We start from the raw sequence: 27,220 nt of genomic DNA, 5'->3' as shown, positions 1-27,220 counted from the left end.
AGGGGACAGCATCTAGGGCCAAGTAGGTGCAAAACAGATTAATTCCCAGGAACTGAGGGAGTGTTTGGATCCTTGTGGGCTTATATCTGGGCAAAACAATGCTTTATAACCTTCTTACACACAGACCTGACAGACACATGTTTTATCAGTTTGTTGATGTGCTATCAGAGTTGATTAGTCCCAGACTCTCAACTGAACAGAATCCTGGGTTTTATCAATTATTTGTCAATATTAGTATGAAATTACTGATTGCTTTCTCTCTTCTGATTGTTCTCACTGTATTCCAGGAACAAATTTCCTGTTTCTCCTTGAATATACCTGCTTCTCCTGGCTACTACCAAGAAGGGGATTTTGTCATTGGAGGACTTTTTTCTCTTAGAGTGACTGATAGAGACACTAGAAGTAGATTTGGCTTTAAAGATACAGACTACCTACAGGCTTACATTCATGTGTAAGTGTTTGGCTTCTCCTTTTTAAAAAAGTATTTTTTTCAGAATTTCATACATGTACAATATATTTTGATTAAACCCAAGTCTACTGCTTCCCCTCCAATATCTCCTCTTCAACTTACTAGGGCCTCTCTGTCTCTATCTCTGTCTGTCTCTGCCTATCTCTGTGTGTTTTTGTCTAAGTCTCTGTCTCTCTTTGTCTCTCTCTCTCTTTCTCTCTCTGTCTGTCTCTCTGTCTCTCTGTTTCTCTTTGACTCTCTGTGTCTGACTCTTCATTCCCCAGTAGCCATCAAATACTAATAGCTACTCAGCCATGACTGGCTCTCTGTGTGTCTCTCTCCTCCTCATGCTGAATTCTCTTACATGTGTAAGAAGGTGGTGAAAGCCTTTTTCAGTGAAAAACAATTTTTTGTAATTATTTTAGTGTAGTGTACTGAGAATATTTTATTTTGTCTGTTTAAATTTATTTGACACTATATTCTTCAACTGCCATATTTGATCAAATTCTGTGTACTTTCCCAAGGTTTATCCTACATTTAAAGAACAAATGAAAGACTAAGTTTTAATGTTCCTCATTTCCCACATGTTGTACTCATTCATTTTACTTTCTGAGACACAAATTGCACCATAAAAATTGTAAGTTGTACATCTGAGAGTATGTGGTGGTGCAAACCTTTAATACATAACTTGAGAAGATGCAGGTTGAGGCTAAGGTTTGCTTAGTCTTCTGAGTGAGTTTCAATTCGCCTAGTCTGAATAAAAGAAACTTTGTCTCAAAAAAAATTCAAAAAAATTTGTGATTTTGATAATAATTTGTACTATGAACTTTCCTTTTTATAACCCATTTCTCCACACTTATTATGTGCAATATCCAGCTTGTTTCTTGGAATATCATGTATATATTTTATATGGTTGTTATAAATAAAAATCCAGAATTTGAGAGGGAGCATGGGAAGAACTGCAGGAAAGATAGACAGAGACATAAATGATAAAATTATATTTTAATTAAAAATTCATAAAGAACATAAAATTGTTTTTCCAATTTTTCCTCCTAGGGATTTTCCTAAACATTATCAGCACATATTGGCAATGGTTTTTGCTATAGAAAGAATTAACAAGGACCCAAATATTCTATTTAATATGTCTCTGGGATTCTATCTCTTCAATGTGGACTTTATTGAGATGAGGGCCACCGAGAGTTCTATGTCTTTGCTCTCAGGAGAGAGCCCCCCAACTACAGCTGCAGGCCCGAGAAGAAAAATAAGTTGGTTGCAGTGATAGGAGGTGTTACAACAGGAATTTCAACTCATATCTCCCGAATTCTAAGTCTCTACAATGTCCCACAGGTATGCAAAGAATCTTGGTTCCTTAGGTTAAACATAGTAACATAATAATAAATGCTAATTAATCCACTTTTTTATTGATGAAGTATAAAACTACATAATCATTTATGATCAATTCATCATTTATAAATATGAATATTTTATTCATAAAATGAAATCATGTTTGTATTATAAATGTAATTTTAAAACCTTTAAAATTGAAAAAAGTATAGATAAATGTAATGAAAACCTCTATTCCTACCACTCCAGAAAAATTTCCCTTGCCAAGTACCATTGTTAATACTGTCTTTATTTCAAAGGCAGTTTTAGAGAAACACAAAGCATGAAGTCTCTAATAATTCTACTAACATTTTACTGTACCCAGTGTAGACATAATTCTTATCATTTTACTGTTGTATCCACTCCAATTGCCACATAACATTTATTTTTAAATTTATTTTAGATCTACTCTGGTTGGATGTTTGGGTTGTTTGTAATTTTTTTTCTTTCTTTTCTCCTCCTTTGGCAAGAAAGTTATATATTTTTGTATTTGTTTAGAATTTTTTTCTGTTAAGGAAGCATTTATAAGTCAAATTCATCTTAATTAGTAAGAAACCTGGAAAGGGCTACTTAGAAATATATTAATTTGCAAATAACAGTGACCCTTGTGTACTGCTTCCCTGTTATCACTGGAGAAGTAACTTAAATCTTAGTAAAATGAACTAGGTTCCCATGTTGATTTATTTTTATTTTTTACCTGTTTGTTCAATTTTTTAGGCAGGTTCTTCCCATGCCAGCTAGCCTGCTTTTGAACATTCTATGTAGCCCAGGATAGCCTTATCGAGATCCTGCTGCTTTTACTTCCCAGGGCTGGGATAAAAGACATGCACGATTATACTTGGCCAGATATTTTATCTTTATAAGATTTTAATGAGTGGATTTTTTAAAAAATTGATGAGTTTATTTATTTCTATTTCAAATGTTGTACCCCTTCCTGATATCCCTTCTGCAACCCCTCCCATTCATTTCCCCCTCCTCATTGCTTCAAAGAGGTTGCTCACCCACTCTTGCTGAATCCGTCTAGCCTTCCCCTTTGCTGGGGCAACAAGCCTCCACAGGACCAAGCACCTCTACTGCCACAGGTGCCAAATAAGTCAGTCCTCTGCTACGTAAATAGCAGGAGCCATGGACTCACCCATGTATACCCTTTGGTTGGTGGTTCAGTCCCTAGGATCTCTAAAGGGCCCTGTTACTTATTAGTCTTGTTCTTCTGTGGGGTTGCAATCCACTACAGCTCTCACTCTACACTGCTGCCTTGAGTCAGGGTTTTCACTGAAGACCCTGCTTTCACACATTTGAGATTTTTGTACTGGCAGTCAGCAAGCTCTTGGGATTTACCTGTCTCTTTTACCCCTACTATGTTGAGGTAAAGCAAAAGCATCTATGTGCAACTTGTTATGGGAATGCTGATTCTAATGCAGGTCGTCATGCTTGCAGAGCAAGCATTGAGCCTCCTCTCCAGCCTCATGATCTATCTCTATCTCTATCTCTCACTACCTCTACTTCTATCCCCATCCAATCTATAACTATATCATGTATAACTACATCTACATCTATATCAACTATTTCTATCTCTATATATCTATATTAATATCTCTATCTATACCTATATCTATATCTGTATCATCTAGATCTATTTCTACTTCTAACGTCTATATCTATATCTGTATCATACTTTGTTCTTCAGTTCCCTCAGGATTTGGCCTTTCAGACTCCACAGTTATCTTATGATGCTGAGGTCAGCTCCTACTCAGCAAGACAGTAAACTAAATTCTCCCTTCATAAACTGCCTGAACCAAGCCTTTTCCTACCTAACTCTTCAGTTTGTTGCCATTGTGAACTTCTAGTTTCATACCTGACTCCAGAGGCAGCCAAACAGGCCTGTTCAGGTGCCTGCAGACTTTGTGAGGTGCTGTTGCTCCCCATTTTCATTCCCCCATAGTAGGTCAGTGTTAGATTATGAGTTCTCTCCTGAGAGGGCATACTGTCACAGAGCTCTGAGAGGGCAGATTCACAGTGAGTGACAAACTATAGCTCTTCTTCTTTGTCAGCTCATCTCCCTAGAGGAACAGCTGTCTTCTAGAGAGCAACAACTGTATTGGAGACCGGAAAGAGCCCCAGGCTTCTCCTGTCTGCCAGACAGCAGGTCTCCCCACCACAGACTCTTGCCTTATGTTTAGGATGTGATTTGTCACACTTCAATCACATTTTTTTTTAATTTATGGTTTGAAACAGTTCATTCAGATTTTTAGAAATGGGTTTAATTAAGAAATTTATTTAAACTTTGTTAATTCAAATTATGGTTTATAAAAGATTTATTTATTATATGTGAGTACACTCTATCTATCATCAGACATACCAAAAGGGGGCGTTATATCCCATTACAGATGATTGTTAGCCACCACATGGTTGCTGGGAATTGAACTCAGAACGTCTGGAGTAGCAGTCAGTGCTATTGTATTGAGCCATCTCTCCAGTCCCTCAAATTATGTCTTGTTCCCCATCCTACTCTCCAAGTCAATTAACATGTATTGAGTGTTTTTATTAAATTCTCATGATTTTGGGTTCAATACATGATTTGTTCACTAAACATTCGAACTGATAGGCCTGGTGAATGGAGCCAGGGTGTGAGTTGTGGACTGGGCCATGATCTAGTGGTCATTGGATTGTAAAAGATGATTGAGGGAATTTGTGTGGAAAAGAAAATCAAACCCTAATTTGAGCCATGGTATACCAGGGTATTGATACGACAAGTATAGACAGAAAAGATTCAATAAGACAGACAGCTAATGTTGGCCAAACCTTGAAAATAAATTCCTCTACCAAAAAAGAAAAAAAAAAAAAAGATTCCTGAAATGCATTAACGATCCCATTTTAAGGAAAAGAATTAATTCATGTCAATATTACATTAAAGGGAGTAAATTTGATAATTGGTCTTTTGATATAGCAGATTAGGTAAATAATGATCCAATCTACTCCCAAACCCAGAGAAGATACCCTAAAATGCATAGGAATGACGGTGTAGACTTATCAATTGACGTTTTATGGTAAGAAGGACAGCAATGTCATTGGGGTTATCAGATGGTCCTATTAAAGGAAAGGCTTTAGAACAATCACTGAGGTAAATAATCAGCCTTCTATCCTAAACAAGCTTTTTTTAGGGTAGTTGACTATGGACTGAGCATTACAGAAAGACAAAAGATATAGAAACTTCAGAGAAAATATAGACTTCACTAGAGGATTTTACAATGCTTCATAGATTCCTCTTCATTGGATGAGTTATGGCTTTGTGACTTTAAGTTAAAAAGCCTTTAGAATTAGTATTTCTCGACTTGCATTATGAGAAAGATGAAAGATTGGGTATGGGAAGTGACAGATTCACAAATGTTATTCATTGACTGGTATTGCCTGAACTGAAAGCAGGAGACAGACACATTTAGTCGTGTTTGGTATGTGCTATAAAAGTGCAAAGAAAAAGATACATTTTGTGTGAGCAGTGAGACGAAAGGGAAGGGTCACAGGTAACAAAATGATATTTCTTAGCAAAGTTATTTAACTGGTCAATTTCTCCAAGAATGTATTACTAGAGAAGGTAAACCAATTATTTGAGAATAAACATAATTGTGTCTTAAGTAGTAACTTCTTTTCTGTTTAGATCAGCTACGCTCCTTTTCACCAGAGTCTTGGGAGCAGAGTCCAGCTCCAGTCTCCTTACCAGTTTCCTGTGCACTCCACAGCTCTGTACCAGGGAATTATTCAACTGCTGCTACACTTCAATTGGGTCTGGGTTGGCCTGGTGGTTCCAGATGATATGAGGGGAGAAATCTTCCTTAGGGACATCACAGAGGAGATGACCAAGCATGCACTTTGTGTTGCATTTGCAAAAAAGTTTCCAGAATTTCCTGTTAAGGACACAGGAAACAATCAACTTTTAATTGAAAGATTGATAATGACAAGTGTTATCATTGCATTTGGTGACACATATTCTCTTCTGAGGTTTGCCTATCATATTTATTTTAATACTCCTTTTGGTAATATCTGGATCACAACTTCTGATTGGGATATCACCACATTACTCTTTCATCAAACTCTAGGGTATAGATACTTTGGTGGAGCATTATCATTTTCTCTTCACGTGGATGAAATTCTTGGATTCAAGGATTTTCTCAGAAGTGTTCAACCTAAAAAATATCCTCGTGATATTTTTATTCAGGACGTGTGGTCTATCTTATTTGAATGTTTATATTTGGATCAGCATGGGATCAGGGAACTAGGTCAATGTGAGCAAAATGGCACCCTGAGCTCACGACCTCTGCATCTTTGGGATATGAATACATCACCCGCAAGCTACAAAGTCCATGCAGCTGTGTATGCCATTGCCCAGGCACTGCATGAGGAGCTGTCACTCAGAGTTGAAGGAGACTCACTCCATAAAGATGTGCTCCAGGCTCCTCTCCCATGGAAGGTAGCAATAGCTGGTCTTATATTTTCCTAGAGTACTGGGTCCTGTCTTGTTAAGTTCTGCATTTTGATTCATGATCGTTCATTGTGTTAGGGAATTATTTCTTATGTTATCATATTTCTTTATGCTACTATCTCCTTCCTCAATGTATTTATGTTTATTTTAGTAGCATAAATTAGTATAAAGAAATAGTGTTAGAGAAAAATAACCAACACTTTGTAATGTTTAAAGTTGAACTAACATTTCTATCAGAAAACAAAACATATGGTACTGAAAAAAATAATTATCTTATTTTAAACACATTCAAACAATAATATTTATGCCATGTAAATTGTCACATATATTTTATTATTGCTTTTAATGATATATGAAGCAATTATAATATATAACTTCAGTGTTTATACAAGTATAAATATGGCATATTTTAAGGGATTTTAGGTACATTGGATGCCAAGGGCTTGTTTTGTTTTGATAAACAGATTCTAGAAGAACACATAAGATCTTCTATAAAGCTAGTCAGTATCAATCATGACTATCTTCCAGCTTATGGGAAGCTGAGGCAGAAGAATCATGAGTTTGAAGCCAGCCTGGGCTATATTGACAGACCTAGTCTTAAAAATAAAATCTGAATCCAAACTGAAATAACAACAGGTTCTTTAAAATAAAGCTGGATTGAATAGGGTGGCCTTTCAAGTCTTATGAACTTTCTACGTTTCCTGCTCTGCACTTGCTCACCTTTTCAACACTTTCACATTTCTAACAATGTACCAGAGTCTCTTCCTCTACACAGTAGTAAACACTTTATCTTTAAAGATTGTTCAAATTTACTTTTTATTCTTTGGTGCTTCCAAACATTTAAATAATGAATGTTGTACATTCTATCTATCTTTCTGAGATGTCTTTCTCTCAGCCATCACTCTCTCACTGTCATGACCTCTTTTTGTAGGTGGCATCTTCTGAGTGTAATTAGTGTCTCTCACCCAACAGTGAGAGGTGATTACTAGACTAAGGACTAATTATCTCTTTAGATCACATGAATCTTTTGTGTGTTTTGAATTTTGACATCAGGCATGCTAACACATACAAAGTGGTACAACTCACAGTGAGCTGCTTTTGCCTGTCCCTGAGATCAGTGATGTTAAACATCTTCCTACACACTTAATTACCACAGGTATCACTGTTTTGAAAAAAAAATTCTAGCAGACTTTTCTCCTTATTTTAACTTTTTGCCTAAATAATTTCATTAATTACCTATAACTTGGAATAATAACTGTTCATTAAGTGTCTTATTTGCAAATATCTTCTTCCATTCCATTCCACTCTTGGTTGTTCTCTTTGCTGTGCAGAAGCTTTCTTTGTTAGGATAGGTTTTTCTTGCCTTCATTGACTGTTTTTGATATCCTGTTTGAAAATATCACTAAGGTCAATAACATCAATGGACATTCCTCTCTGTTTTAACCTAGGAGTTTTTTATTCTGAGTTTTTAATCTGCTTTTACTTTATTTGGTGTATGAAATAGATAAAACTCCAACTGCGGGTTCTCACCCTGTTTTCAAAACAGCATTTGTGGAAGAGACTACATATCATCCTTTGCATGCTCTTGGTGTCTTGTGTATTCCTTGGTGTCTGGATTCTCTTCAGCTCCTCTGTGATGTGTGCATGTTATAGGCTGTGCTTCTACTGCTGTAATATTATAAACTATTTCGTATGGGAAATACAATGCGTTAATCTTGTTCTTCTGTATCAGGCTTGCAAAGTTTGGGACTTATTTTTGGTTTTCCGCTCCTGTAGGGCATTTAGGCCTTGTTGATCTCTGAGAAAATCATCATTTAAATTTTCATAGAGAATGCCCTAGTCCATGAAACACTCTGCATAATAAACTATTTTAAGCAACATTAACTCTTCTAATCCTTGAGATGTTTCTGTTCTGTGTCCCTTCATTCTCTTTCATCAATGTCTGACATGTTTTACCATAGAGATACTTTCCCTACTTGGATAAATTTGTTTATAATTTCTAAAATAATTAGAAATACTTTTAATGTTTTATTGATATATTTATTATACATGGTATTGGCTTTCATAAAGATAATTACATTCAAGTGTATACAATGTATTTTTCTCCTTGATTTTTTTTTACTCAACTTTCTATTCGATGCAGAGGTGTGAAGGTTAGAATAAGAAATTTCCCCCACTGGTTCAGGATTTGAACAGTTGTTTCCCATCACATTTATCTAGGAAAATTTGGATGATGTGGTTTTTCTGTATTAAAGGCACCAGTGCAGAAAGTTTTTGGCATTTATGTATCTTCATCTTATTTCAGGTTCACGTTCTCATCTTGCAGGTGAAGATGCGAACATTCATCTATGCCATCACACCCACATGCTGGCATGTTTCTCACCATGATAGATTATGATCCTTCTGGAACCATAGACCCAAATAAACTCTTCCTACTGTCAGTTGTTTGGGTCATAGTGCTTTATCACAGCAACAGAGCAGTAACTAATACACACTTGTGTTGGTCATATTTGTTCCCCTAAACAGTTCTGACTTTTCTCCCTAGTCTTTCATTTTTTCTATATTCATGTGTGCACACATTTGTGTGTGTGCATGTGAGTGCAAATGTGTGTGTGAATGTGTATGCATGTGTGTGTACATGTGAATATTAATGTGTGTGTACATGCATGCATGTGCACATCTGTGTGTGTGTTGCTGTGTGCATATAATTTGGGGAATTATAAAAAAAAACATAAACTCTAAAAACTAGAGAAAACTGCAATATGTGACTTTCTGAATCTGACTTTGCTTAATGTATCTTCCCTGGACCAGTTTTCCTATAAATGGCACAACTTCATTTGTCTCTATAAATGGATATAATTCCACCATGTATATGCCAATTTTAAAGTATTCATTAATTGATAGACACTATGTTAATTACTTTCCTGTTGCTGTGACAAAACACCATGACAAAGTGCACTCATAAGAGAAAGGGTTTAGCTTGCAGTTCCAGGGGGATAAAAGTTCATCATGACAAGGAGGCATGACAACAATTAACAGGCATGGTGACAGGGGCAGGAGATTGTATTTCAACAACAAGATGAAGGAAAGAGAATAAACTGTAAAGTCTCTATATTCTCAAAGCCTACTACCAGTCACATGTTTCCTCCAGAAAGGGTACACCACTGAAACCTCCCAAACAGTGCCAACCAACTGGTGATAAATGTTCAATGCCTGAACTGATGAAGGGATGTTTTAATCAAAGCACCACACATTCTGGAGCCATGAGCTTGTTCTTGTTGCAGTAAGCCTTGATGTCCAGTTCTTCTAATACACTGACTTAAAAGTCCTTCAAGTAAACACCAAGAATGATGTATCTGGATCATATGGTAGGTCCATTTTGTGTTGTGGTAAACATTCTTTCTGGATTCCAGAGTAGCTGTGCTATTTTACATTCCCACCAATAGTGTGTAAGCATTCTCTTTTCTTCCTATTATGGCCAATATTTGTATCTATTTCTGGTCTCCTAACTTTAACACTTGAAATCCCCTCTTCCATCCCTTGTATTCTGTTGGTGATACTTGTGTCTGTAGTTCCTGTCTGGTTACATATATTTTTTCCAGAATTTTCTCAAGTTGTCCTTCCTTTATTTCTTCTATTTTAATTTTCAGGTCTTGAGCAGTTTATTCCTTTCCTTCAACTGCCTGTTTTTTTCTAGGCTTTATTTAAAGGGATTTATCAATTTCCTCTAATTTTTGTTGTTTGCTTGTTGTATCTTTGGAATTCCAAGCTTTTTTCTTAATATCCACTATCCACTTATCAGTGAGTACATACCTTGTTTTTTTTTTTTTTTTTTTTTTTTTTTTTTTTTTTTTTTTTAAGCTTGGTTATATCCAAAATTATTTATTTATTTATTTATTTATTTATTTATTTATTTATTTATTTATGACAACTTTATTTTACAAAACAAAGATAAATGTACAGATTTTAAACATGTTTTGCTTAAAATTATACATTTTTGTCAGTACTTTTTTTCCAGATTTTAACATAATTTTTACATAAAACTATGTGAATATATTTTTTAGTCGGTAGTTGATTATTTTCAAGGTTTGATAGTATGCCTTGAAAACTTAATAGTTACAATGAGCTAAAGTACATGTAAAACAAAATGTAACATGAAAATAGTTAAAGTTTTCTTGTTTTGTAAATATTTTTTGTTTTGTTTTGTTTTCTTTATTTCTTGGACTTCATACAGTCTGTGAGTTGTTTCTGGGGAAGTGCAAGCTTCTGGGGTTAGCATCCCACTATCAGTGACTGCATATTATGTCTGTTCTTTTATGACTGGGTTACCTCACTCAGGATGATATTCTTTAGATGCATTCATTTTCTTAGGAATTTCGTAAAGTCATTGATTATAATAGCTGAGTAGTAATTCATTGTGTAAATATACCACAATTTTTGTATCCATTCATCTACTGAAGGACATCTGGGTTCTTTCCAGCTTCTGACTACTATAAATAGGACTGCTATTCACATTGTGGTGCATATGCCCTTTGTGTACATTGCAATATCTCTGGGGTATATGCCCAGAAGTGGAATAACCGGGTCTTCAGGTAGGAATATGTCCAATTTTCTTAGGAAATGCCAGACTGATTTCCAGAGTGGTTGTACCAGTTTACAACCCCACCAACAGTGGAGGAGTGATCCTCTTTCTCCCCATCCTTGCCAGCATCTGCTGTCATCTGAGTTATTGATCTTAGCCATTCTGACTGGTGTGAGGTAGAATCTGAGAGTTGTTTTCATTTGCACTTCCCTGATGACTAGGAGTATCAAGCACTTCTGTAGATGCTTCTCAGCCATTCAATATTCCTCAACTGAGAATTTTTTGTTTAGCTCTGTATCCCATTTTTAATAGGATTGTTTGATTCTCTGATGTCTAACTTCTTGAGTTCTTTTTATACATTAGATATTAGACTTCTATCAGATGTGGGGTTGGTAAAGATCTTTCCCCAATCTGTTGGCTGCTGATTTTTCTTCTTAGCCTTACAGAAACTTTGCAATCTCATTAAGTCCCATTTCTCGATCTTTGACCTTAGAATACAAGGCATTGGCATTGTGTTCAGGAAATTTTCCCCTGTGCGTATGTGTTTTAAGGTTTATCCTACTTTCTCTTCTAATAGTTTAAGGTAACTGGTTTAATGTGGGGATCTTTGATCCACTTGCACTTGAGCTTTGTACAAGGAGATAAGGAAGGGTTTATTTTTATTCTTCCACATACTGAGTTCCAGTTGGACCAACACCATTTGTTGAAGAGGCTGTTCTTTTTCCATTAAATGTTACAGCTCCTTTGTCAAAAATAGAGCGACTGTATGTCTGAAGATTCATTTCTAGGACTTCTTTTCTGTTCCATTGATCAACATGCCTGTCTCTGTACTAGTATCATGCCTTGTACTATAGCTTGAGGTCAGGTATTGTGATTCCCGCAGATGTTTTCTTGGTGTTGAGGATGGATTTCTATATTCTAGGTTTTTTGTTATTCCAGACGAATTTGCACATTGATCTTTCCAGCTTTATGAAGAATTGGGTTGGAATTTTGATGGGGATTGCATTGAATCTGTAGATTGCTTTTGGTAAGATGGACATTTTTTACAAAGTTGATCCTTAATTCCTGAGTAGTACTCCATTGTATAAAATTACCACATTTTCTGTATCCATTCTTCTGTTTTGGAACATATAGGTTCTTTCAAGCTTCTGGTTATTATAAATGAAGCTGCTATAAACATAGTGGAGAATGTATCCTTGTTATAAGGTGCAAGGTTTTTATTGAGGATGGTGCATATTTGAGCAGGAGTGGTATAACTTGGTCCCCAGGTAGCAGCATATCCAATTTTCTGAGGAACTGCCAGACTGATTTCCAGAATGGTTGTACCAACTTGCCATTCAACTAGCAATGGAGTATGCTTATTTCTCCATATCTTCTCTAGCATCTGCTGCCACCTGAGTTTTTGATCTTAACCATTCTGACTGATATGAGGTGGAATCTCAGGGTTATTTTGATTTGCATTTCTCTGATGACTACAGATGTCAAACATTTTTAGGGACCTCTTGGCTATTTGAAATTTCTCATCTGAGAATTCTTTGTGTAGCTCTGTACCCCATTTTAATAGAATTATTTGGTTCTCTGAAGTCTTACTTCTTGAGTTCTTTGTATATATTAAATATTAGTCTTCTTTTGCATGTAGGGTTGGTAAAGATTTTTTCCCAATCTATAAGTTGCTGGTTTGTCCTCTTCACAGTGTTCATTGCCTTACAGAAGCTTTCCAATTTTATGAGATCCCATTTGTCTATGAGGGATCTTATAACCTAATTCCTTGCTGTTCTTTTCATAAAAATTTCACCTGTGCAGATGTATTTGAGTCTCTTTATCATTTTTCTCTTCTATTAGATTAAGTGTATCTGGTGTTATGTGGAGGTCCTTGATCTACTTTGACTTGAGCATTGTACAAGGAGAATAACAATAAATCAGTTTGCAATCTTCTACATGATGACCACCACTTAAACAATCACCAAGTATTGAATATGCGGTCTCTTTTCCAGTAGTTAGTTTTGGTTTCTTTGTCAAAGATTACATGACAATAGGTATGTGGGTGTTATTATTCTGGGTCTTCAATATTATTTCATTGATCTATGTCTCTGTGTCTGTACCAATACCATTCCGTTTTCTTTTATTTTGTTTTGTTTTGTTTTTGGTATTTTTGCTTTTGTTTGTTTGTTTTTGCTTTGTTCTGTTTTCACAATTGCTCTGTAGTACAGCTCGAGGTCAGGGATGGTGCTTCCCCCAGAAGTTTTTTACTGATGAGAAAAGTTTTTGCTATCCTGGGTTTTTAGTTATTTCAAATGAATTTGCAAATTGTTCTTTTTATCTCTGTGAAAAATTGAGTTGAAATTTTGTTGGGGATTGCATTGAATCTGTATATTGCTTTCATAAGATGGCCATTTTTACTATTTCAATTCTATCAATCCATGAACATAGAGCATCTCTCCATCTTCCTAGGTCTTCTTCAGTTTCTTTCTTCAGAGATTTGAAGTTCTTGTCATACAGATATTTCCTCGTTTGGTTAGAGGCACATTACAATATTTTACATTATTTGTGACTATTGTCAGTGGTTTGTTTCCCTAAATACTTTCTTAGTCCATTTATCATTTAAGTAGAAGAAGGCTACTGATTTGTTTGAGTAAATTTTTTATCCAGCCACTTTGCTGAAGTTATTTATTATCTGTAGGAGTTCTTTGGTGGAATTTTTGGGGTCACTTAAGTATATTATCATATCATCTGCAAATAATGATATTTTGACTACTTCCTTTCCAAGTTGAATCCCTCTCACCTCCTTTTGTTGTCCAATTGCTCTGGCTAGAGCTTGTATTACTATATTAAAAAGCTAGGTAGAGAGTGGACAGCCTTGTCTAATCCCTGATTTCAGAGGATTTGCTTCAGGTTTTTCTCCATTTAGTCTGATGTTGAGTATTGGTTTGCTATATATTACTTTTATTCTGTGTAGGTATGTGCCTTGAATAACTGATCTTTCTAAGACTTTTAAAATGAGGGGTTGTTTTATTTATCAAATGCTTTTTCAGCAATTAAGGAGATGATCATATGTTGTCTTTTCCTTTGAATTTGTTTATAGAGTGGATTACATTGATAAATTTGTGTATGTTAAAACATCTCTTCATCACTGAGATGAAGCCCACTTGATCATGATGAATGATTATTTTGGTGTGTTCTTATGTTTGGTTTGTGAGAATTTTATTAAATATTTTTGCATCGATATTCATCAGGGCTATTGATTTGAAGTTCTCTTTCGTTGTTGGGTCTTGGGTGGTTTAGGCATCAGCCTAATTATGGCTTCATAGCACTGGATTTGTGAAAAGATATTGGTTAATTTGGTTTTGTCATGGAAGATTTAGGTTTCTCCATCTAAACCTTTATGTTTAGATCATATACAATCTTTGATTGAGAGTATTTCTGGGTATAGTAACCTGTGCTGATATTTTTGTTTTCTTGGTGACATCAGCCCAGGGTCTTCTAGATTTTAGAGACTCTGTTGAGAAGTCTGGTATAATTCTGATAGGTCTGCTTTTATATATTACTTGACCTTTTCCCCCTTACTGCTTTCAATACTCTTTCTTTGTTATTTGCATTTGGTGCTTTGATTATTACTTAATGGGAGGTATATCTTTTCTAGTCCAATTTATTTGGAGTTTTGTAGGTTTTTTGTATATTCATGGGAATCTCTTTCTTTAGGTTACTAATTTTTTGTCTATAATTTTGCTGAAGATGTGTACTGGCCCTTTGAGTTGGGAATCTTTTTTCTCTTCTAATCCTATTATTCTTAGCTTTGGTTTCTTCATTGTAGCCTGGATTTCCTGAATGTTTTAGATTAGGAGCTTTTTGCATTCTGCATTTTCTTTGAATGTTATTTCAGTGTTTTCTATGATATTTTCTCCACCTGAAATTTTCTCTTTTTTCTTTTGTATTCTGTTGGTGATGGTTATATCTATGACTCTTGATCACTTTCCTAGGGTTTCTATCTCCAGGGATTTCTCCATTTGTTATTCCTTTATTGTTTATATTTCCATTTTATATCCTGGATGATTGTGTTTAATTCCTTTATCTGTTTGGTTGTGTTTTCTTGTATTTCTTCAAGTGATTTATGTGTTTCTTCTTTAAGGGATTCTGCTTTTTTACCTGTGTTCTCCTTTTTTCTTTAAGGGAGTTATATATGTTCTTTTTGAAGTTCTTTATAGTTATATTGATATGTGATTTTCAATTCAAATCTTGCTTTTTGAGTGAGATGGGGTATCTAGGACTTGCTGTGGTGGCAGAACCAGGTTCTGCTAATGTCAAGTTGATTTCTGTTAATTATGTGCTTCTGCTTGCCTCTCACCATCTTGTTATCTCTGATATTAGCTGGCTTTGCTATTTCTGAAGAGAGCTTGTTGTTTTTCTTAGCCTCTGAGTTTGGGTGTATTAGCACTCCTATGGGCTAAGCTTTCTCTGGGTGGGATTTGCATGTGGAGGGCTTTAGCACAGTGCCAAATCCCAAATATAGATGGAAATCAGAAGGATTGTGTCCCCAGCTGTTCCATTTAAATATGAGCAATAGTAATTCTTGGCAAAGAGAAGATTCTTAGATATAATCTGACAATAGCACTATTCTTTGTGTGTAAATATGCAGGAAGCAATCTGATAATGTGCCTTCTTAGCAAGACAGATGTAGTAGGCTTATTCATTGTACCTTGGATCTTCCCAGACATGGACCTTGAAAAACTTTGCAGTAATCGGCATGAGTACCTCTTGTAAAAAAAAAAAAAAGTTCTCAAATACAGTCAGTAAGCAGTGATTTATCCCCAAAACACGTGTGCTAGTATTACTCCATTATGTGTGTTGTGTCTGGGAAGTTTGTATTATAGAATGAGAGGTCCACAGTTGGGAAATGCCTCTGCTAACTTTTCTTTCCCAGCAGCTTGCACTGCAGTTTCTGGCAGTATAAACAGTGCCAGACAGATAAACAACAAGAACAACTAGATCAAAAGACAGGGTAAAAGTTTTCAGCTTAGTTCCAGCCTCACTACTACATCCTGAGTCAATGTGTATATTATCTTCAGCAATATTATCTTCATATCTAGTTGCTATGTGTAAGCAAGGGTAATGATCACAACTTGCATACTCTTGGATCTTTTGGGGGATTCCTAACTACCAGAGAGGTACCACATCTGCTTCAGGTATTTTTTTTATGTAATAAACTGTAATACCTCTGCTCAGTCTCTTTTTAAATTACATTTTTTTCTAATTAGCCTAATGTTGTAATTTTACATGTGACTTCTTCATATATCTTCAGGTTTGGTTAACTTACCTTGCTATATTCTTTCCAATTCCCATGTATCTTTTACATGGTTTCCTCTATATTTACATCACGTGTGTTCAAATGGTCCCTCCCTCCTTAATGACAACATTTATATTTTCAAAGCTCAAAATTTTATTCCACTGGAACGTTGACAAGTAATTTATAATTGTAAATGAAAAAGATACTATTCCTAAAAAGCTATTATGCAAAAAAGTTGAAAACCTCTCATTCAAATTGTTCTTGCTTTTCATTAAAAAAGTAAAATCTAATGGCTAGATTCTCATTGCACCATGGAGACATTGAGAAAAACTCAGTTTTCAAGTTCCAATAGTGGTTATAGTGTTGCTTAATAACTTATGACTATCCTAATTTCTACATATAGCCCTACTGCTGGCATGCATTAGCCCCATGATAATCTGAACAATAATGAAAGTCACAGGAACATACAGTTAATGAGAGAGGGGGGTAATTAAAGTAACTAGGTTTATTTGCATCTCAGTGACTTAAAGTGCAAGTTCTGACAGTTATTTCTCTCTTTTAGCTCCATCCATTCTTACAAAAGAGCCAACTTAGTAGAAGTACCAATGACAAGAATGTAACAAACAAGAAGGTTTTATCAACCAAGCTTGACATCTTTAATTACCAGTCTCTGCATAATGGTACCAAAGCTCAAGTGAAAGTTGAAGAGTTTGTCTTTGAATCTCAAAGTTTTCAGCATTTTTCCCTAAATGACAAATGCATATCTTGGGGTGAACACCATAGTGAGGCAAGTATTTTTGCAATAGGCACTGTTAATATTCTTAGAATGAACTTCTCAGAGATCAGGGTTAAGGGATTTCTGAGTTCCATTAGGCTGAGAGTGTCCTTAATTTGTGTTCTTTCCAATGTCAAGAACCAGAATTTTCTGCCTGCATAATCACTGAAAAAATAACTGATTCATTGGACTAATTCTTCAGATATGACTATGTCATATTTTCCTGTGGAGGTGGGACTTGGGGCATGAGCAATGCCATGTGAGGCCATACACTGTTTTTGGCAACATGAAAATCATGTACTGTTTATGGCAGCATAAGGATAACTGATTTCCCAAGAATCCAGGATGTTCCTTCCATTTTGTTATCACTCCCGGGGTTTTCAACTGATCCAAACATGACCTATATGCCCTATATATGTTATCTAGATGGATTACAGAGACTTTAGTGAAAGTAACTGCCTTCAGAAAAGAATTAAAATAAACATGTTCAGACAAAATCAGTCTCTGCAAATAGGTATTTGTAATATAACTTTTATTTCCCTAGTTAATTGTTGTTTCTGACACCCATTGCCTCGATCTCCTAACCAGGCCTATTTCTGGAAGCTTCTAGACTCCTTACAGAATATTCTATGCATGGAATATGCTGCACAAGCTCACTTGCTGTTCTTTTTTTCTGAATTCTGGCTAAATTACTTAAATCAGCTACTCTGTCTCAAACTTCTCTCTAAACTGGCTGGTTCCACCTGACTTCTTTCAGTATCTGACTGAATTTGCTCTGCTTGGTCTCATACTAATTTTGACAATATGCCCTAATAACTTGGTTCCTTTTCAAATTTGGGCTGGTTCTTTTTACCAGTGTCTAGCTTGTTCTCTCTACAACCTGTCCCTGTACAACTGTCCTAGTAAAACTCACTGACACCCTCCTACCAACCCTCATCCACTGTTCCTTTAAGTTGTTGACAGAAGACATCTGGGAAAGGCTATGGTAAGCAAGTTAGTTTTCTGTAACTATCACACAGCTTTGTGTGGCTGCAGTAGGCACACTCTGAGAGGCAAAGGCCCTAGAGACATTTACTCATGCTTGATTCTCTTTCCTGACACTGGTACGCAGCTTAATGATTTCCTGTACATTTACCTACATATTGGGCAACTTTATTACAGAACCAATATGATGAAGTAAGTTTATGTAGTAATGGTCTTTAGATGATTTGATGATTTCCTAATTGTTGATTATTATTTTATAGAGCTCCTAATTGATACAAGTATTCTCAAGTACCCAATGTGATAAAAGTTGCAAGTAGAGCTCTGTATACCTTCATGGACTAATTGTGCTAGCAAAAACAAAAACAAAACAAGAAACAAAACCAGAAACAAAACCCAAATAAAACAAAGCCAAACAACAGAACACAGGATTGGAACAAATTAATAATGAAAAATATTTATTCTATGTTAGTTCCAAGAAATAGGCCACAGATGTTTACTATGAGAAAGCATGTCCATATGAAACTGTTGTGTTGAACTTTTAAGAACCTCATATAATAAAACACAACTTTGAACCTACAATCTCCTTTCCAATGTAATTCACTATCGTTTAACATTTTATATATGGCATATAATTTTTCTTACATAGAAGAATTTTTAACTAAAAAGCTATAAGATACTGAAAAAATATATAAACGCTTGGTCCCTTTCTGCTTCTTCCAATGTGTGTTTGTCTTTCTGTCTGTATACTTGAGTTTCTTTCTTCCCTTTTCTTTCTTTCTTTCTTTCTTTCTTTCTTTCTTTCTTTCTTTCTTTCTTTCCTTCCTTCCTTCTTTCTCTCTCTCTCTCTCTCTCTCTCTCTCTCTCTCTCTCTCTCTCTCTCTCTCTCTCTCTCCCTCTCTCTCTCCCTCTCTCTCTCTCTCTCTCTCTCTCTCTCTCTTTCTTTCTTCCTTCCTTCCTTCCTTCCTTCCCTCCTCCCTCCCTCCCTTCCCCTTCTCCCTCTCAATCTCTGTTTCCCTCTCCTTTTGGGACTCCCTCTTCTTCTCCTTCTTCCTCTTCTGCTCCTTCTCCCTTCCCCTTTCCTCACCCTTACCATTACCCTTACCCTCCCCCTCCCCCCTCCTCCTCTCTTGCTTTCTCTTTGGCTCAGGAAGAGTTAACCAAATTTGAGGCTCTTGCCTAGCTAACAAATGGACTTTGAACCAAAGAATAAACAGTCCAAGTAACTTAGTTTCCTTTCTTACTCCCCTGCTGCTGTCAACAAGATTCAATTGCAAGAAATTTTGTCAACTTTTAGTCTAGAAAAACTAAACCAAGTTAATTGCCCAAAGTCATCAGCTTCTGGCCACAGCAAAATACAAGAGAGAGTTAAATCTTGAAAAGCCATCAGTTTCTGGCCCCCAGATCAGGAAGACATAGTTAATAGCCAAAAGTCAGTGGCCCTTGTATTTTATCTGTCACTGTGCCTCACCTCAGTACTTGACTATAGGAGTTATGTCCCCAGAAATTTGCCTCTCTTTCCTGTTTGTTCTTATGAGAATAGGATGTATGCTATCTCTGACTCATTTTGTCAAATCTTTCTCTGATTTGTCATGGTCGCCCCTCAATTAGAAGTTGCTTTGAAAGAGGGGTCCTTTATTCTAAAGACTAATTTTACCTTCTTCATTTGGGATTAAAGATGCATTCTAACTCTGAGGCACACCACAACTAAAAACAAGTTTTTGAGTAAATAAAACAATCTCAGGGTTCACAGTGTGATTAAATATTCTGAGACAGGTATTTCTGGATTTGAAATTGAAAACTAAATGTAGATTCATCACTTTAGTTTTAGAACTGTTCACCATAAACAATTTTGTGACATGATCAAAAGAGCTGATGCATGGTAATGGGGAATAGGGTGGTCTTCTAGAGACCCTAGAAATATTCTCTAATAGAAGACGTGGGTTCATCAATCATGCCAAGGGATGGCTCATGTTCTAGAGTAGTTGGGCATCACAAGAAGAGAATGAATATATATACTTTTATTTGATTACAGTATTGTTGGTTTTATTTTCTTTATTTTTCTTTTTGTGCTTTTGTCCTTTCTACATTTTGGGTGGTTTGTTGTTTGTTAAGATTTTCTTTTTGTTTTTTGAAGAAAAAAAAACTTAAATTTGGGTTGGTTGAGAGGATCTGTACAGATTTCAGGAAGGGGGACAACATGATCAAAATATACACAAACTTTTAATTTTTATTAAATATAAAAATATATCATATAAAATTAAAAGTAACAGGTCAATGAAATAAAATAAAGCAAGAGTTCAAAAGAGGGGGGGAAGGAGAAACAGACATACCTGCATGCTTTACATTCTCTAAAAGCATGGTAGTTATTGATTGTTGCAGGACACAGATGTCCTGCTGAAATCTACCATCTTGATGCTAATAGTGAATGTCATCAATTTACTACCTTCCTCCTCTCATATCTCCTATTCAGACTCCTTCTGCTGGTTGCAGTCTAAGTTGTCAAGTTGGATTTAGGAAAGCACCTTTTGAAGGGACACCATTCTGTTGCTTTAAATGTCTCCCATGTCCAGATGGAGAGATTGCAAATGAAACAGGTACTTCTAAAATGATTCTGAATTTGGAAATTTAGAAATGGTTCTGAATGTGGTAATTTGTAGAAGTAATTCTGAATGTTAAAATTTCAAGAAATGACTCTGAATATAGACATTTCTAGAAATGGTTCTGAATGTGGAAATGATGCACCACGGGATAAGGGTGAGTAACACAACACCTGAAGGCACTTATATTTAAATAGCTAACTCCCAATACTTTAAAACCAGTTCTTACTGGGTGGAGGTGGCAAAGGTTTTAATCCCTAATTTCAGTATGTGTATCTGTAAATTCAAGGCCAGTCTGATCTACAGAGTGAATTTTAAGACAGTGAGGGCCACACAGAGAAACCATATCGTGAAAAACAAAGCAAGAAAACAAACAAAAATCTTGATTCCAACCCAGTCATTTTTGTTACTGTTGCTTGTGTATCTGTTTGTTTTATTGGCTATGTTGCCTGGATTGGTCTCAAACTCCTGGGTTCCAGCAATTCTCCAGGGTCAGCTTCCAGAGTGACTGAGACCGAGGAGTGTGCTCCTGCATCTGGCCCTGCTTTGTCTTCTGCGTGTCTGCATTGAATTTAATGTGTTTTTTTTTTTTTTTTTTTTTTTTTTTTTTTTTTTTTTTTTTTTTTTTTTTGTACCCCTGCTTTCAACTAATGGATCTATTACAGCTGTAGCAGTATTAATGAGTAAAGTTAGTACTGTCTGTATACTGTAAACAGTTAGTGCTCCCTGTATACCCTACACTATGAAATGTATTATAAAGCATGACCTTATTTCATTCTTACAATAAATACTAATGATAACCAATATTTTATTCACAAGGAAATTAAATTTCAGAGAATCTGTATAAATTGCTATGATCATACAACCTAGAGACAGCTGAGACAAAGTGCAGACTTCTCAAATGAGAGGAACTGCTGAAAATACTGTATCGGAATGAAATTGATGGGAAATACAGGACACCTTTCCTGGGACCCTGGGAAAAATCATAAATGTTTTATTATGACTAAATTAGTATTTTTCCATCTGATTTAATAATTTTTTGCAATTACTTTAATTCTTGTAGGAGCTCTCATTATGCATTCCCTGGTTCTGTAAGCTACCATGCAGCTACTGTAAACAAAGCACAGAGAGATCCCAAAGGATGACTGATGTGCATATCTCTGAGTGATGTGCAACACTATGAGTGAAGTACAAGGATGCTCTGCCTACTGTCCTCTATCCAGCTGTCACTTCTTCCTGAAAAGGATCCTAATTGGAAAGCCTTCTCCACAGAACAATAGAATTGCTTTCCACCAGTTTTTTGTATCCTTATTTCCTATCTAACATCTATTTCAAATCAGTTTCTTGGTCATTCCCACTTTAATCTCCTGAATGAATGAAAAATTACCACCAAAAGACTTTAAAATTTACCTTGCTTTTTTTGGTAGCAAAGTAGTGGTAGGCTGGAATAATGACTTCCTGGGTCCTGGGATTACATACAAGCACTACCAAGTCCTTGTTCATTGTACTTTTTTATTATTAACTTTGTATTGCTTCCTTATAAATTTCACATCACACACCCCAATCTCATACATATTCCTATTCCCTGTGTTCATGCTCTACCTTTGCAAACTGCTCCTGCCTCAAGGAATCAAAAAAAAAAAAAAAAAAAGTATTGCTGTGGAAGCTGTAATGTGCCACAGTCACTCCTATGCTATATATACCCTTATATCCATTCTTTTTTGCTTCCCACTGATGATTGCAATGCCTGCTCTGAGCCTCTGGTTTCTGCTACTCTATCATTGCAGGAACCTCACTGGGACTCCTCTTGGATATCCTGTTGTTGCCTGTGTCATGAGATCCTGTAGATATGTAGGACCTGCCTTTTCATATACTCCAGCTGTTTCTAGTCAGGTAGATGTGGGAGTGAGAAAATTCAAAGCAATGAATCTGGGCCTGAAAAATATCTCAAATGATCATCCCACTAGCTTTGCTGCTCCCATGCCCTTGGGGCCAGCTCAAGAGATACTCCTACTAGGAGGGCCAGCTCTACCCTGCTGCCCAGGTGATATTTAGTGCCTATTTTTCTGAGTCCTGAAGCTGATGTGAGACATGACTAGTTCTCCCACTCTCACGATTTCAGTGCCAGCTCTTCTGCCTGCTATGTGCCAAGGGATAAGGGAGGTAGGAGGGAGTCTCTCCTTGGTTCTACCAACAGCACGCAGATAAGAGGCAGAACTGACTCTTCTATACTCATGTCTTTGGAGCTGGTTTACCTGCAACCCCCACATCTAAGGCCTGCTCTACTCTGTGGACCAGCAAGGTTCAAGGACTGCTCTCCTGAGTGCTGCAACAGATAAGGGCAGGGGCAGTTCTCTTGCTCTGATGACCTTGGGACCAGCACTCCTCCATGTCATAAGTCATAAGAGGCAATGACGAGTACTTCTCTTCCTTACCCATGTCACTGCATGGCAGTCTCAGGTAATTGCAGCTAGATCAGCTGTGCCCCACACCCCATAACCAGAGTAATTTTTGTTGTTGTGCCCACTAGTGATACAGGACTTTTTCTCCTGAGTGCTGCAGCTAGTGAAGAACAAAATTTGAGAAAGGAATCTCTCTCTTATCCATTCCATTGCAGAGACATTTTGTAGGGCTAGGTCTCCTGTGTTAGGGTGCAGACTCACCTGAAACTCCAGATGTCCACAGTGCCCACACTCCTGAGTATTATATCTGGCCAGGGATGGAGTCAGCTCCCTTTTTTATATATGTCCTAAGGGCCAACTCTTCTACAATGTCTAGGTAAGAGGTGGGGTATTTCTGCACAGCCCTTAGACATCAACGTATCCCTAGGTGGCATTCCAGACCAGGGACATCTTTCTGTCTTTTGTAACAGACTCCTGCTGCTACAGTGTCACACAAGCAAATATGGCCTGTAGTGGCAGCACAGGCCAGGACCCAATCATAGTTTGAGGTAGCAACATTTTGTTCCTGATGTCTGTTTCTCTTTACCCTTGAGTCTCCAGTTCTGGCTAAATTCATTGTCTACACATCTATATTTTCCTCTTTGTCTTCCATTTGTCTATCACCTAATTGTTTCTCCTTGTGTACACTGGGTCTCTAGGAGTCTGAAGTGATCTCAGGAGTGGTCTCAGAAACTATTTCTGCTCATGCTTTTACGGTGCCAAGCAAGCATTATCTCTGGCATGCTCTGCCCCCACTCCCAAGCTCTGAACAATGTCTGATTCATGGTTGTCTCACTGTCCCCAAAGAAACAAAAGGAAATAGCACAGATCCTAAACAGTATGTGCATAAATGTTAAGAAGATTTTCTTTCTAGGCCTTTCTTTCAGAAGTCTGTTCTGGCAGACTGGTTGTCGCCTGGGGGTTATCTGAGGGGGAAAGAGGGAAAAGAGTGTCAAGGATTGACAAGACTTGATCATGTGAAATATTTAGAGTTATATACATATATATATATATATATATATATATATATATAATATAAATAATATTATATAATAAAATGTGTGTATAATTAATATATATAATATATACATATATATATATATATGCATATAATAAAACATTTACGTATCTTAAGTCTAAGTTACTGTGCAGTGATAGCTGGCCTGACTCTCTCAGTTCCTTTTGAGGCCAGAAAGTGCAGGCATTTAGCACCTCATAGGAAAACAGCTGAGGATTGAGTAAAGTAGCCTTTGTTCTTATCGCTGAAGGAACCTGGAGGCTAGGACTCTCAGCCTGCTACTGAAAGTCTCAGGAAGAAAAGGAAAATCTGAAATTTGATTTTAATATTTATTTCTAAGTTCTTCTCCAAAAAGTCATCTCCTCCAAAAATCCTCTCTCCAAAAGTTTATCTTAATTTCTAAGTTGTTTTTTAATTTCTAAGTTCTCTTTCAATTTCTAAGTTTCCCTTTAATTTCTAAGTCACCTTTCATTTCTAAGTTATTCTACTATGATGTTCTTCTTCCCATCTTGCTCTGTCCCCTGATTTGATGCAATAATGATCTACAAGGTATTCTTTCCTAGTTTTTTGTTCCGTTTCTAGTGGAATAGGTCATTTGTTCAACCATTTCCTTTTTAAAAATAAAAGTTAAAATAAATTCAAATCATAAATTGGTAAGTTTACAATAGAGATTGTTTACATACTTATCCATTAGTACTCAACATTCACTACATGGAATAGTACTACAGATTTATTGAAATTTAAAATCCATAATTTTTGTGACTAAGTTATTATTGAAGTTTGATATACATAGTCTCAGTCAATATTTTATGTTCTGTCCTTGTACTTACACCAAATCATTAGTTCTGTTTTCATGACCTTTGGTTCATTGTTTTACAACTGCTTGGAATGTGCTCTAAGTTGTAGATGCCTGCTTTCTATTGCTTTCTATTTCAACACTTAAAGACTGACAGAGTTCTCATAGCAGTTTTAATATCAGAATAACAGTCCTATTATAAGGCACTTAATAATTACTAATATAATTTTAGGGATTATTACAGAATCTTCATTAATATTGAAGAAATCATCTACTTGTCTATATAGAATCACTACAAGAGAGTTCATCTTGATTGATCTGCAGAAATCTCACCCAAAATGCTAGTACTTAGTGATAAGTATGTGTATGTATGTATTATATCTAGGTATACATGTATATGTTTTTTGTGTGTATGCATAATAACAGGAAAAGCATAATAATAGCAGAAATCTTACCTTACATGTAATTCCTTCAGACTTGACTAGAAAAACAAATCAATGTTGACTTGAAAGTCAATGGTAAAATTATCTCAGAAGGTTAACTGCTAGTTTTTAGCTTGTAGATGTTTCCTGTCACCTTTCATTATAGGCAAGAGTTGACAGGGATAAGAACATCAAGGATTATTGTAGTAGAGAAGGCAGAGAGGTCTTAAGAGCCAGAGAAGGGACATCTAGAGTGAAGCAAAATTAGTCAGACATGACAGGGTACTTGAGCACATAAACTCACAGAGGCATGCACCATATCAAGCCAGATCAAGTCATACAAAAAATCCCAGAATGGATGGATGACAAGATTATAAATTCTCACTCTTAGGTAGAAGGAATTGATAACACATTGCTGCTAGAGGGAGTCAGATTGTGTGTGTTTGTGTGTGTGTGTGTGTGTGTGTGTGTGTGTGTGTGTGTGCATTTATTTGTTTGTTTCAAATATATAGTCCTGATGTTTTGGTAGATGGCCCTATATTGACATACATATAGGAAGGATTAAGTGAACTAAGTGGGGGGAAAAAAGCAAGTAAACTTGAGAGAAAAAAATTGTGGGATGGAGAGAAAGGAGTTGCAGGAGGGTTGCTGGTAGATTTGATCAAAACACATGATATGCATATACAAAATTCTCAAGCAATGAATTATTTTTAAAAACAAAGGGAACAAAAATAAAATACTAAAAACTTGCAAATGAAATTTTCCTTAGTTTCCTGTGTAATCAAATATAATTTTCATATTCTGTGATTTCCCCTCAACATCATTAATAGAATTATTATTCTCTCATATTGTTTAAGTACACTAACTTCCTGAATACATTATAGATACAGTGTATCTGTATATTTCTTTTAGGAAAAAATAACAATTTTATATATTGGGTTTGAATATTTTGGTTCACTGAATATAAGCAGGGACATTTCCTCCATAATCAAACAACTGTTTTGCACAAGATATGCTTCCTATAGATAATTCTGGGGAATAGAATGCAATAAACAAAACTGCTTCCCTTTCAGATATGGATCAGTGCATCAAGTGTCCTGGCCATCAGTATCCAAATACAGAGAGGAATCAGTGTCTCCCTAAAATTACAGCATTCTTGTCCTATGAAGATACTCTGGGAGCTGTTTTGGTCTCAATGTCCATTAGTTTATCTGTCTTTTCAGCCATGATTTTAGGATTATTTATGCACTATCGGGACACACCCATTGTCAGAGCAAATAACAGAAATCTCAGTTATCTCGTCCTGGTTTCTCTAATGCTCTGTTTCTTTTGCTCATTACTATTCATTGGCCAACCTAGAACAGTCACTTGTGTCTTGAGACAAATGATTTTTGGGGTTGTATTTTCTGTGGCTGTTTCGGCTATCTTGGCAAAAACGTTCATTGTGGTTGTGGTCTTCAGAACTGCTAAACCAGGAAGCAACTTAAAAATGTGGATGGTGACCCGACTTTCAAATGCTATAGTCTTCTGTGGTTCCATCATTCAAGTGTGCATATGCGCAGTCTGGCTGGGAACCTATCCCCCTTTCCCGGATGTCGACATGCAGTCAGAGTTTGGGCAAATCATCCTCTTGTGTAACGAGGGCTCCACCATTGCCTTCTATTGTGTTCTGGGGTACTTGGGCTTTCTGGCCAGTCTGAGCTTGCTTATTGCCTTTCTGGCAAGAAGGCTACCTGACAGCTTCAATGAGGCAAAAACAATCACGTTCAGCATGCTGGTTTTCTGCAGTGTATGGATTTCTTTTATACCCACTTACCTGAGCTCCAAAGGTAAAACCATGGTGGCCGTGGAAATTCTTTCAATTCTGGCCTCCAGTGCTGGTTTACTGGGCTGTATATTTCTTCCCAAATTCTATGTGATCATACTGAAGTCAGGTGGCCATTCTAGAAAGAAGGTCTTTAAATGACTTCCCCTTTAAGACAATGGAATTTATTGTGATTTGTGTGAAATGAACCT

At 36.3% G+C, this 27,220-nt stretch overlaps 1 pseudogene across 1 annotated transcript; it reads left to right on the top strand.

The window, feature by feature from the left end:
- Positions 1-236: 236 nt before the first annotated feature.
- LOC308418685 (vomeronasal type-2 receptor 26-like) lies at positions 237-27,170 on the top strand (annotated as a pseudogene). The gene is made up of 6 exons: positions 237-451; positions 1,505-1,795; positions 5,487-6,296; positions 16,734-16,958; positions 20,401-20,524; positions 26,278-27,170. The product of its transcript is annotated as a vomeronasal type-2 receptor 26-like (transcript).
- The last annotated feature ends 50 nt before the right edge of the window (positions 27,171-27,220 follow it).

This window comes from Micromys minutus, assembly GCF_963924665.1.
Source record: "Micromys minutus genome assembly, chromosome: 3".
In the NCBI taxonomy this organism is placed as follows: Eukaryota; Metazoa; Chordata; class Mammalia; order Rodentia; family Muridae; genus Micromys; species Micromys minutus.
This window is presented reverse-complemented; position numbering and strand designations above follow the sequence as displayed.